We start from the raw sequence: 9,652 nt of genomic DNA, 5'->3' as shown, positions 1-9,652 counted from the left end.
CATTCTGTTGGTGAACCCATTTAAGGAAGCCCCAGCAAGCTGGAGCGTGCAAAAATTGCCACAAAACTCAGTTTTGCTTCTCTCCACGGAAATCTTTAGTAAAAGGCAAAAGATTTCTACGTTCTGAAGAAAAGTCAGAGTATACTGCGCAAAGGCTTCCTCCTGACCTACCACCATGGCCGCAGCCCTCATTTGGCCCAGGGAGACCACCTAGAAGTGGGTGCGTGGTTTGGCTATGGAAAAACAAAAACGGCAACACACAGCCCATTTTCCGCAGGCTGCTCCGTGTTCAGCTCCATCCTGCTGCCAGAAAGTCACATGTCCGCTGCCTGGAAGAAGGCCATCCCCTGCTACAATATTCAAATGAGAGGCATTTCCCATCAGCCCCAGAGTACAGTCTCCCACCAAAACCCCACCCACTCATTCCTTCATTCTGTTGTTGAACCCATTTAAGGAACCCCTGCAAGCTGGAGCGTGCAAAAATTGCCACAAAACACAGTTTTGCTTCTCTCCACGGAAATCTTTAGTAAAAGGCGAAAAATTTTTACGTTCTGAAAAGAAGCCAGAGTATACTGGGCAAGGGCTTCCTCCTGACCTACCACCATGGGCACATCCCTCATTTGGCCCAGGGAGACCACCTAGAAGTGGGTGCGTGGTTTGGCTATGGAAAACAAAAACGGCAACACACAGCCCATTTTCCGCAGGCTGCTCCGTGTTCAGCTCCATCCTGCTAGCAGAGAGTCACATGTCCAGCTGCCTGGAAGAAGGCCATCCACTGCTACAATATTCAAATGAGAGGCATTTCCCATCAGCCCCAGAGTACAGTCTCCCACCAAAACCCCACCCACTCATTCCTTCATTCTGTTGTTGAACCCATTTAAGGAAGCCCCAGCAAGCAGAAGCATGCAAAAATTGCCACGAAACTCAGTTTTGCTTCTCTCCACAGAAATCTTTAGTAAAAGGCGAAAGATTTTTACATTCTGAAAAGAAGCTAGAGTATACTGGGCAAGGGCTTCCTCCTGACCTACCACCATGGGCACAGCCCTCATTAGGCCCAGGGAGACCACCTAGAATTGGGTGCGGGGTATGGCTATGGAAAAACAAAAATGGCAACACACAGCCCATTTTCCGCAGGCTGCTCCGTGTTCAGCTCCATCGTGCTGCCAGAGAGTCACATGTCCCGCTGCCTGGAAGAAGGCCATCGACAGCTACAATATTCAAATGAGAGACATTTCCCAGCAGCCCCAGAGTACAGTCTCCCACCAAAATCCCACCCACTCATTCTTTCATTCTGTTGTAGAACCCATTTAAGGTAGCCCCAGCAAGCTGGAGCGTGCAAAAATTGCCAAAAAACTCAGTTTTGCTTCTCTCCACGGAAATCTTTAGTAAAAGGCGAAAGATTTTTACGTTCTGAAAAGAAGCAAGAGAATACTGGGCAAGGGCTTCCTCCTGACCTACCACCATGGGCACAGCCCTCATTTGGCCCAGGGAGACCACCTAGAAGTGGGTGCGTGGTTTGGCTATGGAAAAACAAAAACGGCAACACACAGCCCATTTTCCGCAGGCTGCTCCGTGTTCAGCTCCATCCTGCTGCCAGAGAGTCACATGTCCCACTGCCTGGAAGAATGCCATCCACTGCTACAATATTCAAATGAGAGGCATTTCCCAGCAGCCCCAGAATACAGTCTCCCACCAAAACCCCACCCACTCATTCCTTCATTCTGTTGTTGAACCCATTTAAGGAAGCCCCAGCAAGCTGGAGCGTGCAAAAATTGCCATAAAACTCAGTTTTGCTTCTCTCCACGCAAATCTTTAGTAAAAGGCGAAAGATTTTTACGTTCTGAAGAGAAGCCAGAGTATAATGGGCAAAGGCTTCCTCCTGACCTACCACCATGGGCACAGCCCTCATTTGGCCCAGGGAGACCACCTAGAAGTGGGTGCGTGGTTTGGCTATGGAAAAACAAAAACGGCAACACACAGCCCATTTTCCGCAGGCTGCTCCGTGTTCAGCTCCATCTTGCTGCCAGAGAGTCACTAGTCCCGCTGCCTGGAAGAACGCTATCCACTGCTACAATATTCAAATGAGAGACATCTCCCAGCAGCCCCAGAGTTCAGTCTCCCACCAAAACCCCACCCACTCATTCCTTCATTCTGTTGTTAAAAACATTTAAGGAAGCCCCAGCAAGCTGGAGCGTGCAAAAATTGCCACAAAACTCAGTTTTGCTTCTCTCCACGGAAATCTTTAGTAAAAGGCGAAAGATTTTTACGTTCTGAAGAAAAGACAGAGTATACTGGGCAAGGGCTTCCTCCTGACCTACCACCATGGGCACAGCCCTCATTTGGCCCAGGGAGACCACCTAGAAGTGGGTGCGTGGTTTGGGTATGGAAAAACAAAAACGGCAACACACAGCCCATTTTCCGCAGGCTGCTCCGTGTTCAGCTCCATCCTGCTGCCAGAAAGTCACATGTCCCGCTGCATGGAAGAAGGCCATCCCCTGCTACAATATTCAAATGAGAGGCATTTCCCAGCAACCCCATAGTACAGTCTCCCACCCACTCATTCCTTCATTCTGTTGTTGAACCCATTTAAGGAAGCCCCAGCAAGCTGGAGCGTGCAAAAATTGCCACAAAACTCAGTTTTGCTTCTCTCCACGGAAATCTTTAGTAAAAGGCGAAAGATTTCTACGTTCTGAAGAAAAGTCAGAGTATACTGCGCAAAGGCTTCCTCCTGACCTACCACCATGGCCGCAGCCCTCATTTGGCCCAGGGAGACCACCTAGAAGTGGGTGCGTGGTTTGGCTATGGAAAAACAAAAACGGCAACACACAGCCCATTTTCCGCAGGCTGCTCCGTGTTCAGCTCCATCCTGCTGCCAGAAAGTCACATGTCCCGCTGCCTGGAAGAAGGCCATCCCCTGCTACAATATTCAAATGAGAGACATTTCCCATCAGCCCCAGAGTACAGTCTCCCACCAAAACCCCACCCACTCATTCCTTCATTCTGTTGTTGAACCCATTTAAGGAAGCCCCTGCAAGCTGGAGCGTGCAAAAATTGCCACAAAACTCAGTTTTGCTTCTCTCCACGGAATTCTTTAGTAAAAGGCAAAAGATTTTTACATTCTGAAGAAAAGCCGGAGTATACTGGGCAAGGGCTTCCTCCAGACCTACCACCATGGACGCAGCCCTCATTTGGCCCAGGGAGACCACCTAGAAGTGGGTGCGTGGTTTGGCTATGGAAAAACAAAAACGGCAACACACAGCCCATTTTCCGCAGGCTGCTCTGTGTTCAGCTCCATCCTGCTGCCAGAGAGTCACATGTCCCGCTGCCTGGAAGAAGGCCATCCACTGTTACAATATTCAAATGAGAGACATTTCCCAGCAGCCCCAGAGTACAGTCTCCCACCAAAACCCCCCCCACTCATTCCTTCATTCTGTTGTTGAACCCATTTTAGGAAACCCCAGCAAGCTGGAGCGTGCAAAAATACCCACAAAACTCAGTTTTGCTTCTCTCCACGGAAATCTTTAGTAAAAGGCGAAAGATTTTTACGTTCTGAAAAGAAGCCAGAGTATACTGGTCAAGGGCTTCCTCCTGACCTACCACCATGTGCACAGCCCTCATTTGGCCCAGGGAGACCACCTAGAAGTGGATGTGTGGTTTGGCTATGGAAAAACAAAAATGGCAACACACAGCCCATTTTCCACAGGCTGCTCCGTGTTCAGCTCCATCGTGCTGCAGAGAGTCACATGTCCCGCTGCCTGGAAGAAGGCCATCCACTGCTACAATATTCAAATGAGAGACATTTCCCAGCAGCCCCAGAGTTCAGTCTCCCACCAAAATCCCACCCGCTCATTCTTTCATTCTGTTGTTGAACCCATTTAAGGAAGCCCCAGCAAGCTGGAGCGTGCAAAAATTGCCACAATACTCAGTTTTGCTTCTCTCCACGGAAATCTTTAGTAAAAGGCGAAAGATTTTTACGTTCTGAAGAGAAGCCAGAGTATACTGGGCAAATGCTTCCTCCTGACCTACCACCTTGGGCACAGCCCTCATTTGGCCCAGGGAGACCACCTAGAAGTGGGTGCGTGGTTTTGCTATGGAAAAACAAAAACGGCAACACACAGCCCATTTTCCGCAGGCTGCTCCGTGTTCAGTTCCATCGTGCTGCCAGAGAAGTCACATGTCCCACTGCCTGGAAGAAGGCCATCCACTGCTACAATATTCAAATGAGAGACATTTCCCAGCAGCCACAGAGTACAGTCTCCCACCAAAACCCCACCCACTCATTCCTTCCTTCTGTTGGTGAACCCATTTAAGGAAGCCCCAGCAAGCTGGAGCGTGCAAAAATTGCCACAAAACTCAATTTTGCTTCTCTCCACGGAAATTTTTAGTAAAAGGCGAAAGATTTTTACGTTCTGAAGAAAAGCCAGAGTATACTGGGCAAGGGCTTCCTCCTGACCTACCACCATGGGCACAGCCCTCATTTGGCCCAGGGAGACCACCTAGAAGTGGGTGCGTGGTTTGGGTATGGAAAAACAAAAACGGCAACACACAGCCCATTTTCCGCAGGCTGCTCCGTGTTCAGCTCCATCCTGCTGCCAGAGAGTCATATGTCCCGCTGCCTGGAAGAAGGCCATTCACTGCTACAATATTCAAATGAGAGACATTTCCCAGCAGCCCCATAGTACAGTCTCCCACCCACTCATTCCTTCATTCTGTTGGTGAACCCATTTAAGGAAGCCCCAGCAAGCTGGAGCGTGCAAAAATTGCCACAAAACTCAGTTTTGCTTCTCTCCACGGAAATCTTTAGTAAAAGGCAAAAGATTTCTACGTTCTGAAGAAAAGTCAGAGTATACTGCGCAAAGGCTTCCTCCTGACCTACCACCATGGCCGCAGCCCTCATTTGGCCCAGGGAGACCACCTAGAAGTGGGTGCGTGGTTTGGCTATGGAAAAACAAAAACGGCAACACACAGCCCATTTTCCGCAGGCTGCTCCGTGTTCAGCTCCATCCTGCTGCCAGAAAGTCACATGTCCGCTGCCTGGAAGAAGGCCATCCCCTGCTACAATATTCAAATGAGAGGCATTTCCCATCAGCCCCAGAGTACAGTCTCCCACCAAAACCCCACCCACTCATTCCTTCATTCTGTTGTTGAACCCATTTAAGGAAGCCCCTGCAAGCTGGAGCGTGCAAAAATTGCCACAAAACACAGTTTTGCTTCTCTCCACGGAAATCTTTAGTAAAAGGCGAAAGATTTTTACGTTCTGAAAAGAAGCCAGAGTATACTGGGCAAGGGCTTCCTCCTGACCTACCACCATGGGCACATCCCTCATTTGGCCCAGGGAGACCACCTAGAAGTGGGTGCGTGGTTTGGCTATGGAAAACAAAAACGGCAACACACAGCCCATTTTCCGCAGGCTGCTCCGTGTTCAGCTCCATCCTGCTAGCAGAGAGTCACATGTCCAGCTGCCTGGAAGAAGGCCATCCACTGCTACAATATTCAAATGAGAGGCATTTCCCATCAGCCCCAGAGTACAGTCTCCCACCAAAACCCCACCCACTCATTCCTTCATTCTGTTGTTGAACCCATTTAAGGAAGCCCCAGCAAGCAGAAGCATGCAAAAATTGCCACGAAACTCAGTTTTGCTTCTCTCCACAGAAATCTTTAGTAAAAGGCGAAAGATTTTTACATTCTGAAAAGAAGCTAGAGTATACTGGGCAAGGGCTTCCTCCTGACCTACCACCATGGGCACAGCCCTCATTAGGCCCAGGGAGACCACCTAGAATTGGGTGCGGGGTATGGCTATGGAAAAACAAAAATGGCAACACACAGCCCATTTTCCGCAGGCTGCTCCGTGTTCAGCTCCATCGTGCTGCCAGAGAGTCACATGTCCCGCTGCCTGGAAGAAGGCCATCGACAGCTACAATATTCAAATGAGAGACATTTCCCAGCAGCCCCAGAGTACAGTCTCCCACCAAAATCCCACCCACTCATTCTTTCATTCTGTTGTAGAACCCATTTAAGGTAGCCCCAGCAAGCTGGAGCGTGCAAAAATTGCCAAAAAACTCAGTTTTGCTTCTCTCCACGGAAATCTTTAGTAAAAGGCGAAAGATTTTTACGTTCTGAAAAGAAGCAAGAGAATACTGGGCAAGGGCTTCCTCCTGACCTACCACCATGGGCACAGCCCTCATTTGGCCCAGGGAGACCACCTAGAAGTGGGTGCGTGGTTTGGCTATGGAAAAACAAAAACGGCAACACACAGCCCATTTTCCGCAGGCTGCTCCGTGTTCAGCTCCATCCTGCTGCCAGAGAGTCACATGTCCCACTGCCTGGAAGAATGCCATCCACTGCTACAATATTCAAATGAGAGGCATTTCCCAGCAGCCCCAGAATACAGTCTCCCACCAAAACCCCACCCACTCATTCCTTCATTCTGTTGTTGAACCCATTTAAGGAAGCCCCAGCAAGCAGAAGCATGCAAAAATTGCCACAAAACTCAGTTTTGCTTCTCTCCACAGAAATCTTTAGTAAAAGGCGAAAGATTTTTACGTTCTGAAGAGAAGCCAGAGTATACTGGGCAAGGGCTTCCTCCTGACCTACCACCATGGGCACAGCCCTCATTTGGCCCAGGGAGACCACCTAGAAGTGGGTGCGTGGTTTGGCTATGGAAAAACAAAAACGGCAACACACAGCCCATTTTCCGCAGGCTGCTCCGTGTTCAGCTCCATCGTGCTGCCAGAGAGTCACATGTCCAGCTGCCTGGAAGAAGGCCATCCACTGCTACAATATTCAAATGAGAGTCATTTTCCAGCAGCCCCAGAGTACAGTCTCCCACCAAAACCCCACCCACTCATTCCTTCCTTCTGTTGTTGAACCCATTTAAGGAAGCCCCAGCAAGCTGGATCGTGCAAAAATTGCTACAAAACTCAGTTTTGCTTCTCTCCATGGAAATCTTTAGTAAAAGGTGAACGATTTTTACGTTCTGAATAGAAGCCAGAGTATACTGGGCAAGGGCTTCCTCCTGACCTACCACCATTGGCACAGCCCTCATTTGGCCCAGGGAGACCACCTAGAAGTGGGTGCGTGGTTTGGCTATGGAAAAACAAAAACGGCAACACACAGCCCATTTTCCGCAGGCTGCTCCGTGTTCAGCTCCATCCTGCTGCCAGAAAGTCACATGTCCCGCTGCCTGGAAGAAGGCCATCCACTGCTACAATATTCAAATGAGAGGCATCTCCCAGCAGCCCCAGAGTTCAGTCTCCCACCAAAACCCCACCCACTCATTCCTTCATTCTGTTGTTAAAAACATTTAAGGAAGCCCCAGCAAGCTGGAGCGTGCAAAAATTGCCACAAAACTCAGTTTTGCTTCTCTCCACGGAAATCTTTAGTAAAAGGCGAAAGATTTTTACGTTCTGAAGAAAAGACAGAGTATACTGGGCAAGGGCTTCCTCCTGACCTACCACCATGGGCACAGCCCTCATTTGGCCCAGGGAGACCACCTAGAAGTGGGTGCGTGGTTTGGGTATGGAAAAACAAAAACGGCAACACACAGCCCATTTTCCGCAGGCTGCTCCGTGTTCAGCTCCATCCTGCTGCCAGAAAGTCACATGTCCCGCTGCATGGAAGAAGGCCATCCCCTGCTACAATATTCAAATGAGAGGCATTTCCCAGCAGCCCCATAGTACAGTCTCCCACCCACTCATTCCTTCATTCTGTTGTTGAACCCATTTAAGGAAGCCCCAGCAAGCTGGAGCGTGCAAAAATTGCCACAAAACTCAGTTTTGCTTCTCTCCACGGAAATCTTTAGTAAAAGGCGAAAGATTTCTACGTTCTGAAGAAAAGTCAGAGTATACTGCGCAAAGGCTTCCTCCTGACCTACCACCATGGCCGCAGCCCTCATTTGTCCCAGGGAGACCACCTAGAAGTGGGTGCGTGGTTTGGCTATGGAAAAACAAAAACGGCAACACACAGCCCATTTTCCGCAGGCTGCTCCGTGTTCAGCTCCATCCTGCTGCCAGAAAGTCACATGTCCCGCTGCCTGGAAGAAGGCCATCCCCTGCTACAATATTCAAATGAGAGACATTTCCCATCAGCCCCAGAGTACAGTCTCCCACCAAAACCCCACCCACTCATTCCTTCATTCTGTTGTTGAACCCATTTAAGGAAGCCCCTGCAAGCTGGAGCGTGCAAAAATTGCCACAAAACTCAGTTTTGCTTCTCTCCACGGAATTCTTTAGTAAAAGGCAAAAGATTTTTTCATTCTGAAGAAAAGCCGGAGTATACTGGGCAAGGGCTTCCTCCAGACCTACCACCATGGACGCAGCCCTCACTTGGCCCAGGGAGACCACCTAGAAGTGGGTGCGTGGTTTGGCTATGGAAAAACAAAAACGGCAACACACAGCCCATTTTCCGCAGGCTGCTCTGTGTTCAGCTCCATCCTGCTGCCAGAGAGTCACATGTCCCGCTGCCTGGAAGAAGGCCATCCACTGTTACAATATTCAAATGAGAGACATTTCCCAGCAGCCCCAGAGTACAGTCTCCCACCAAAACCCCCCCCACTCATTCCTTCATTCTGTTGTTGAACCCATTTTAGGAAACCCCAGCAAGCTGGAGCGTGCAAAAATACCCACAAAACTCAGTTTTGCTTCTCTCCACGGAAATCTTTAGTAAAAGGCGAAAGATTTTTACGTTCTGAAAAGAAGCCAGAGTATACTGGTCAAGGGCTTCCTCCTGACCTACCACCATGTGCACAGCCCTCATTTGGCCCAGGGAGACCACCTAGAAGTGGATGTGTGGTTTGGCTATGGAAAAACAAAAATGGCAACACACAGCCCATTTTCCACAGGCTGCTCCGTGTTCAGCTCCATCGTGCTGCAGAGAGTCACATGTCCCGCTGCCTGGAAGAAGGCCATCCACTGCTACAATATTCAAATGAGAGACATTTCCCAGCAGCCCCAGAGTTCAGTCTCCCACCAAAATCCCACCCACTCATTCCTTCATTCTGTTGTTGAACCCATTTAAGGAAGCCCCAGCAAGCAGAAGCATGCAAAAATTGCCACGAAACTCAGTTTTGCTTCTCTCCACAGAAATCTTTAGTAAAAGGCGAAAGATTTTTACATTCTGAAAAGAAGCTAGAGTATACTGGGCAAGGGCTTCCTCCTGACCTACCACCATGGGCACAGCCCTCATTAGGCCCAGGGAGACCACCTAGAATTGGGTGCGGGGTATGTCTATGGAAAAACAAAAATGGCAACACACAGCCCATTTTCCGCAGGCTGCTCCGTGTTCAGCTCCATCGTGCTGCCAGAGAGTCACATGTCCCGCTGCCTGGAAGAAGGCCATCGACAGCTACAATATTCAAATGAGAGACATTTCCCAGCAGCCCCAGAGTACAGTCTCCCACCAAAATCCCACCCACTCATTCTTTCATTCTGTTGTAGAACCCATTTAAGGTAGCCCCAGCAAGCTGGAGCGTGCAAAAATTGCCAAAAAACTCAGTTTTGCTTCTCTCCACGGAAATCTTTAGTAAAAGGCGAAAGATTTTTACGTTCTGAAAAGAAGCAAGAGAATACTGGGCAAGGGCTTCCTCCTGACCTACCACCATGGGCACAGCCCTCATTTGGCCCAGGGAGACCACCTAGAAGTGGGTGCGTGGTTT

The 9,652-nt window shown here is 49.5% G+C and overlaps 23 non-coding genes across 23 annotated transcripts; all 23 read right to left on the bottom strand.

The window, feature by feature from the left end:
- Positions 1-27: 27 nt before the first annotated feature.
- Positions 28-143, bottom strand: LOC141063861 (U5 spliceosomal RNA). The gene has a single exon (XR_012225130.1). It is a non-coding gene; the product is annotated as a U5 spliceosomal RNA (small nuclear RNA).
- A 312-nt stretch (positions 144-455) lies between these two features.
- On the bottom strand, positions 456-571 carry LOC141064293 (U5 spliceosomal RNA). Its single transcript, XR_012225518.1, has one exon. It is a non-coding gene; the product is annotated as a U5 spliceosomal RNA (small nuclear RNA).
- A 313-nt stretch (positions 572-884) lies between these two features.
- Positions 885-1,000, bottom strand: LOC141064594 (U5 spliceosomal RNA). Its single transcript, XR_012225791.1, has one exon. It is a non-coding gene; the product is annotated as a U5 spliceosomal RNA (small nuclear RNA).
- A 314-nt stretch (positions 1,001-1,314) lies between these two features.
- LOC141063694 (U5 spliceosomal RNA) lies at positions 1,315-1,430 on the bottom strand. The gene has a single exon (XR_012224980.1). It is a non-coding gene; the product is annotated as a U5 spliceosomal RNA (small nuclear RNA).
- Positions 1,431-1,744: 314 nt separating this feature from the next.
- LOC141065106 (U5 spliceosomal RNA) lies at positions 1,745-1,860 on the bottom strand. The gene has a single exon (XR_012226251.1). It is a non-coding gene; the product is annotated as a U5 spliceosomal RNA (small nuclear RNA).
- Positions 1,861-2,174: 314 nt separating this feature from the next.
- LOC141063689 (U5 spliceosomal RNA) lies at positions 2,175-2,290 on the bottom strand. Its single transcript, XR_012224975.1, has one exon. It is a non-coding gene; the product is annotated as a U5 spliceosomal RNA (small nuclear RNA).
- Positions 2,291-2,593: 303 nt separating this feature from the next.
- On the bottom strand, positions 2,594-2,709 carry LOC141063856 (U5 spliceosomal RNA). The gene has a single exon (XR_012225126.1). It is a non-coding gene; the product is annotated as a U5 spliceosomal RNA (small nuclear RNA).
- A 314-nt stretch (positions 2,710-3,023) lies between these two features.
- Positions 3,024-3,139, bottom strand: LOC141064563 (U5 spliceosomal RNA). Its single transcript, XR_012225763.1, has one exon. It is a non-coding gene; the product is annotated as a U5 spliceosomal RNA (small nuclear RNA).
- A 314-nt stretch (positions 3,140-3,453) lies between these two features.
- LOC141063852 (U5 spliceosomal RNA) lies at positions 3,454-3,569 on the bottom strand. Its single transcript, XR_012225122.1, has one exon. It is a non-coding gene; the product is annotated as a U5 spliceosomal RNA (small nuclear RNA).
- A 313-nt stretch (positions 3,570-3,882) lies between these two features.
- On the bottom strand, positions 3,883-3,998 carry LOC141064175 (U5 spliceosomal RNA). Its single transcript, XR_012225411.1, has one exon. It is a non-coding gene; the product is annotated as a U5 spliceosomal RNA (small nuclear RNA).
- A 315-nt stretch (positions 3,999-4,313) lies between these two features.
- LOC141063703 (U5 spliceosomal RNA) lies at positions 4,314-4,429 on the bottom strand. The gene has a single exon (XR_012224988.1). It is a non-coding gene; the product is annotated as a U5 spliceosomal RNA (small nuclear RNA).
- A 303-nt stretch (positions 4,430-4,732) lies between these two features.
- LOC141063859 (U5 spliceosomal RNA) lies at positions 4,733-4,848 on the bottom strand. The gene has a single exon (XR_012225129.1). It is a non-coding gene; the product is annotated as a U5 spliceosomal RNA (small nuclear RNA).
- A 313-nt stretch (positions 4,849-5,161) lies between these two features.
- Positions 5,162-5,277, bottom strand: LOC141063956 (U5 spliceosomal RNA). Its single transcript, XR_012225215.1, has one exon. It is a non-coding gene; the product is annotated as a U5 spliceosomal RNA (small nuclear RNA).
- A 313-nt stretch (positions 5,278-5,590) lies between these two features.
- On the bottom strand, positions 5,591-5,706 carry LOC141064593 (U5 spliceosomal RNA). Its single transcript, XR_012225790.1, has one exon. It is a non-coding gene; the product is annotated as a U5 spliceosomal RNA (small nuclear RNA).
- Positions 5,707-6,020: 314 nt separating this feature from the next.
- On the bottom strand, positions 6,021-6,136 carry LOC141063693 (U5 spliceosomal RNA). Its single transcript, XR_012224979.1, has one exon. It is a non-coding gene; the product is annotated as a U5 spliceosomal RNA (small nuclear RNA).
- Positions 6,137-6,450: 314 nt separating this feature from the next.
- LOC141063865 (U5 spliceosomal RNA) lies at positions 6,451-6,566 on the bottom strand. The gene has a single exon (XR_012225134.1). It is a non-coding gene; the product is annotated as a U5 spliceosomal RNA (small nuclear RNA).
- Positions 6,567-6,880: 314 nt separating this feature from the next.
- Positions 6,881-6,996, bottom strand: LOC141064756 (U5 spliceosomal RNA). Its single transcript, XR_012225938.1, has one exon. It is a non-coding gene; the product is annotated as a U5 spliceosomal RNA (small nuclear RNA).
- Positions 6,997-7,310: 314 nt separating this feature from the next.
- LOC141063688 (U5 spliceosomal RNA) lies at positions 7,311-7,426 on the bottom strand. The gene has a single exon (XR_012224974.1). It is a non-coding gene; the product is annotated as a U5 spliceosomal RNA (small nuclear RNA).
- A 303-nt stretch (positions 7,427-7,729) lies between these two features.
- On the bottom strand, positions 7,730-7,845 carry LOC141063855 (U5 spliceosomal RNA). Its single transcript, XR_012225125.1, has one exon. It is a non-coding gene; the product is annotated as a U5 spliceosomal RNA (small nuclear RNA).
- Positions 7,846-8,159: 314 nt separating this feature from the next.
- LOC141064467 (U5 spliceosomal RNA) lies at positions 8,160-8,275 on the bottom strand. The gene has a single exon (XR_012225676.1). It is a non-coding gene; the product is annotated as a U5 spliceosomal RNA (small nuclear RNA).
- Positions 8,276-8,589: 314 nt separating this feature from the next.
- On the bottom strand, positions 8,590-8,705 carry LOC141063851 (U5 spliceosomal RNA). The gene has a single exon (XR_012225121.1). It is a non-coding gene; the product is annotated as a U5 spliceosomal RNA (small nuclear RNA).
- Positions 8,706-9,018: 313 nt separating this feature from the next.
- Positions 9,019-9,134, bottom strand: LOC141064590 (U5 spliceosomal RNA). Its single transcript, XR_012225788.1, has one exon. It is a non-coding gene; the product is annotated as a U5 spliceosomal RNA (small nuclear RNA).
- A 314-nt stretch (positions 9,135-9,448) lies between these two features.
- LOC141063692 (U5 spliceosomal RNA) lies at positions 9,449-9,564 on the bottom strand. The gene has a single exon (XR_012224978.1). It is a non-coding gene; the product is annotated as a U5 spliceosomal RNA (small nuclear RNA).
- Between the last annotated feature and the right edge of the window lie 88 nt (positions 9,565-9,652).

Source organism: Dendrobates tinctorius, unplaced genomic scaffold, assembly GCF_039654945.1.
Source record: "Dendrobates tinctorius isolate UK_male_01 unplaced genomic scaffold, ASM3965494v1 ptg000250l, whole genome shotgun sequence".
In the NCBI taxonomy this organism is placed as follows: domain Eukaryota; kingdom Metazoa; phylum Chordata; class Amphibia; order Anura; family Dendrobatidae; genus Dendrobates; species Dendrobates tinctorius.
This window is presented reverse-complemented; position numbering and strand designations above follow the sequence as displayed.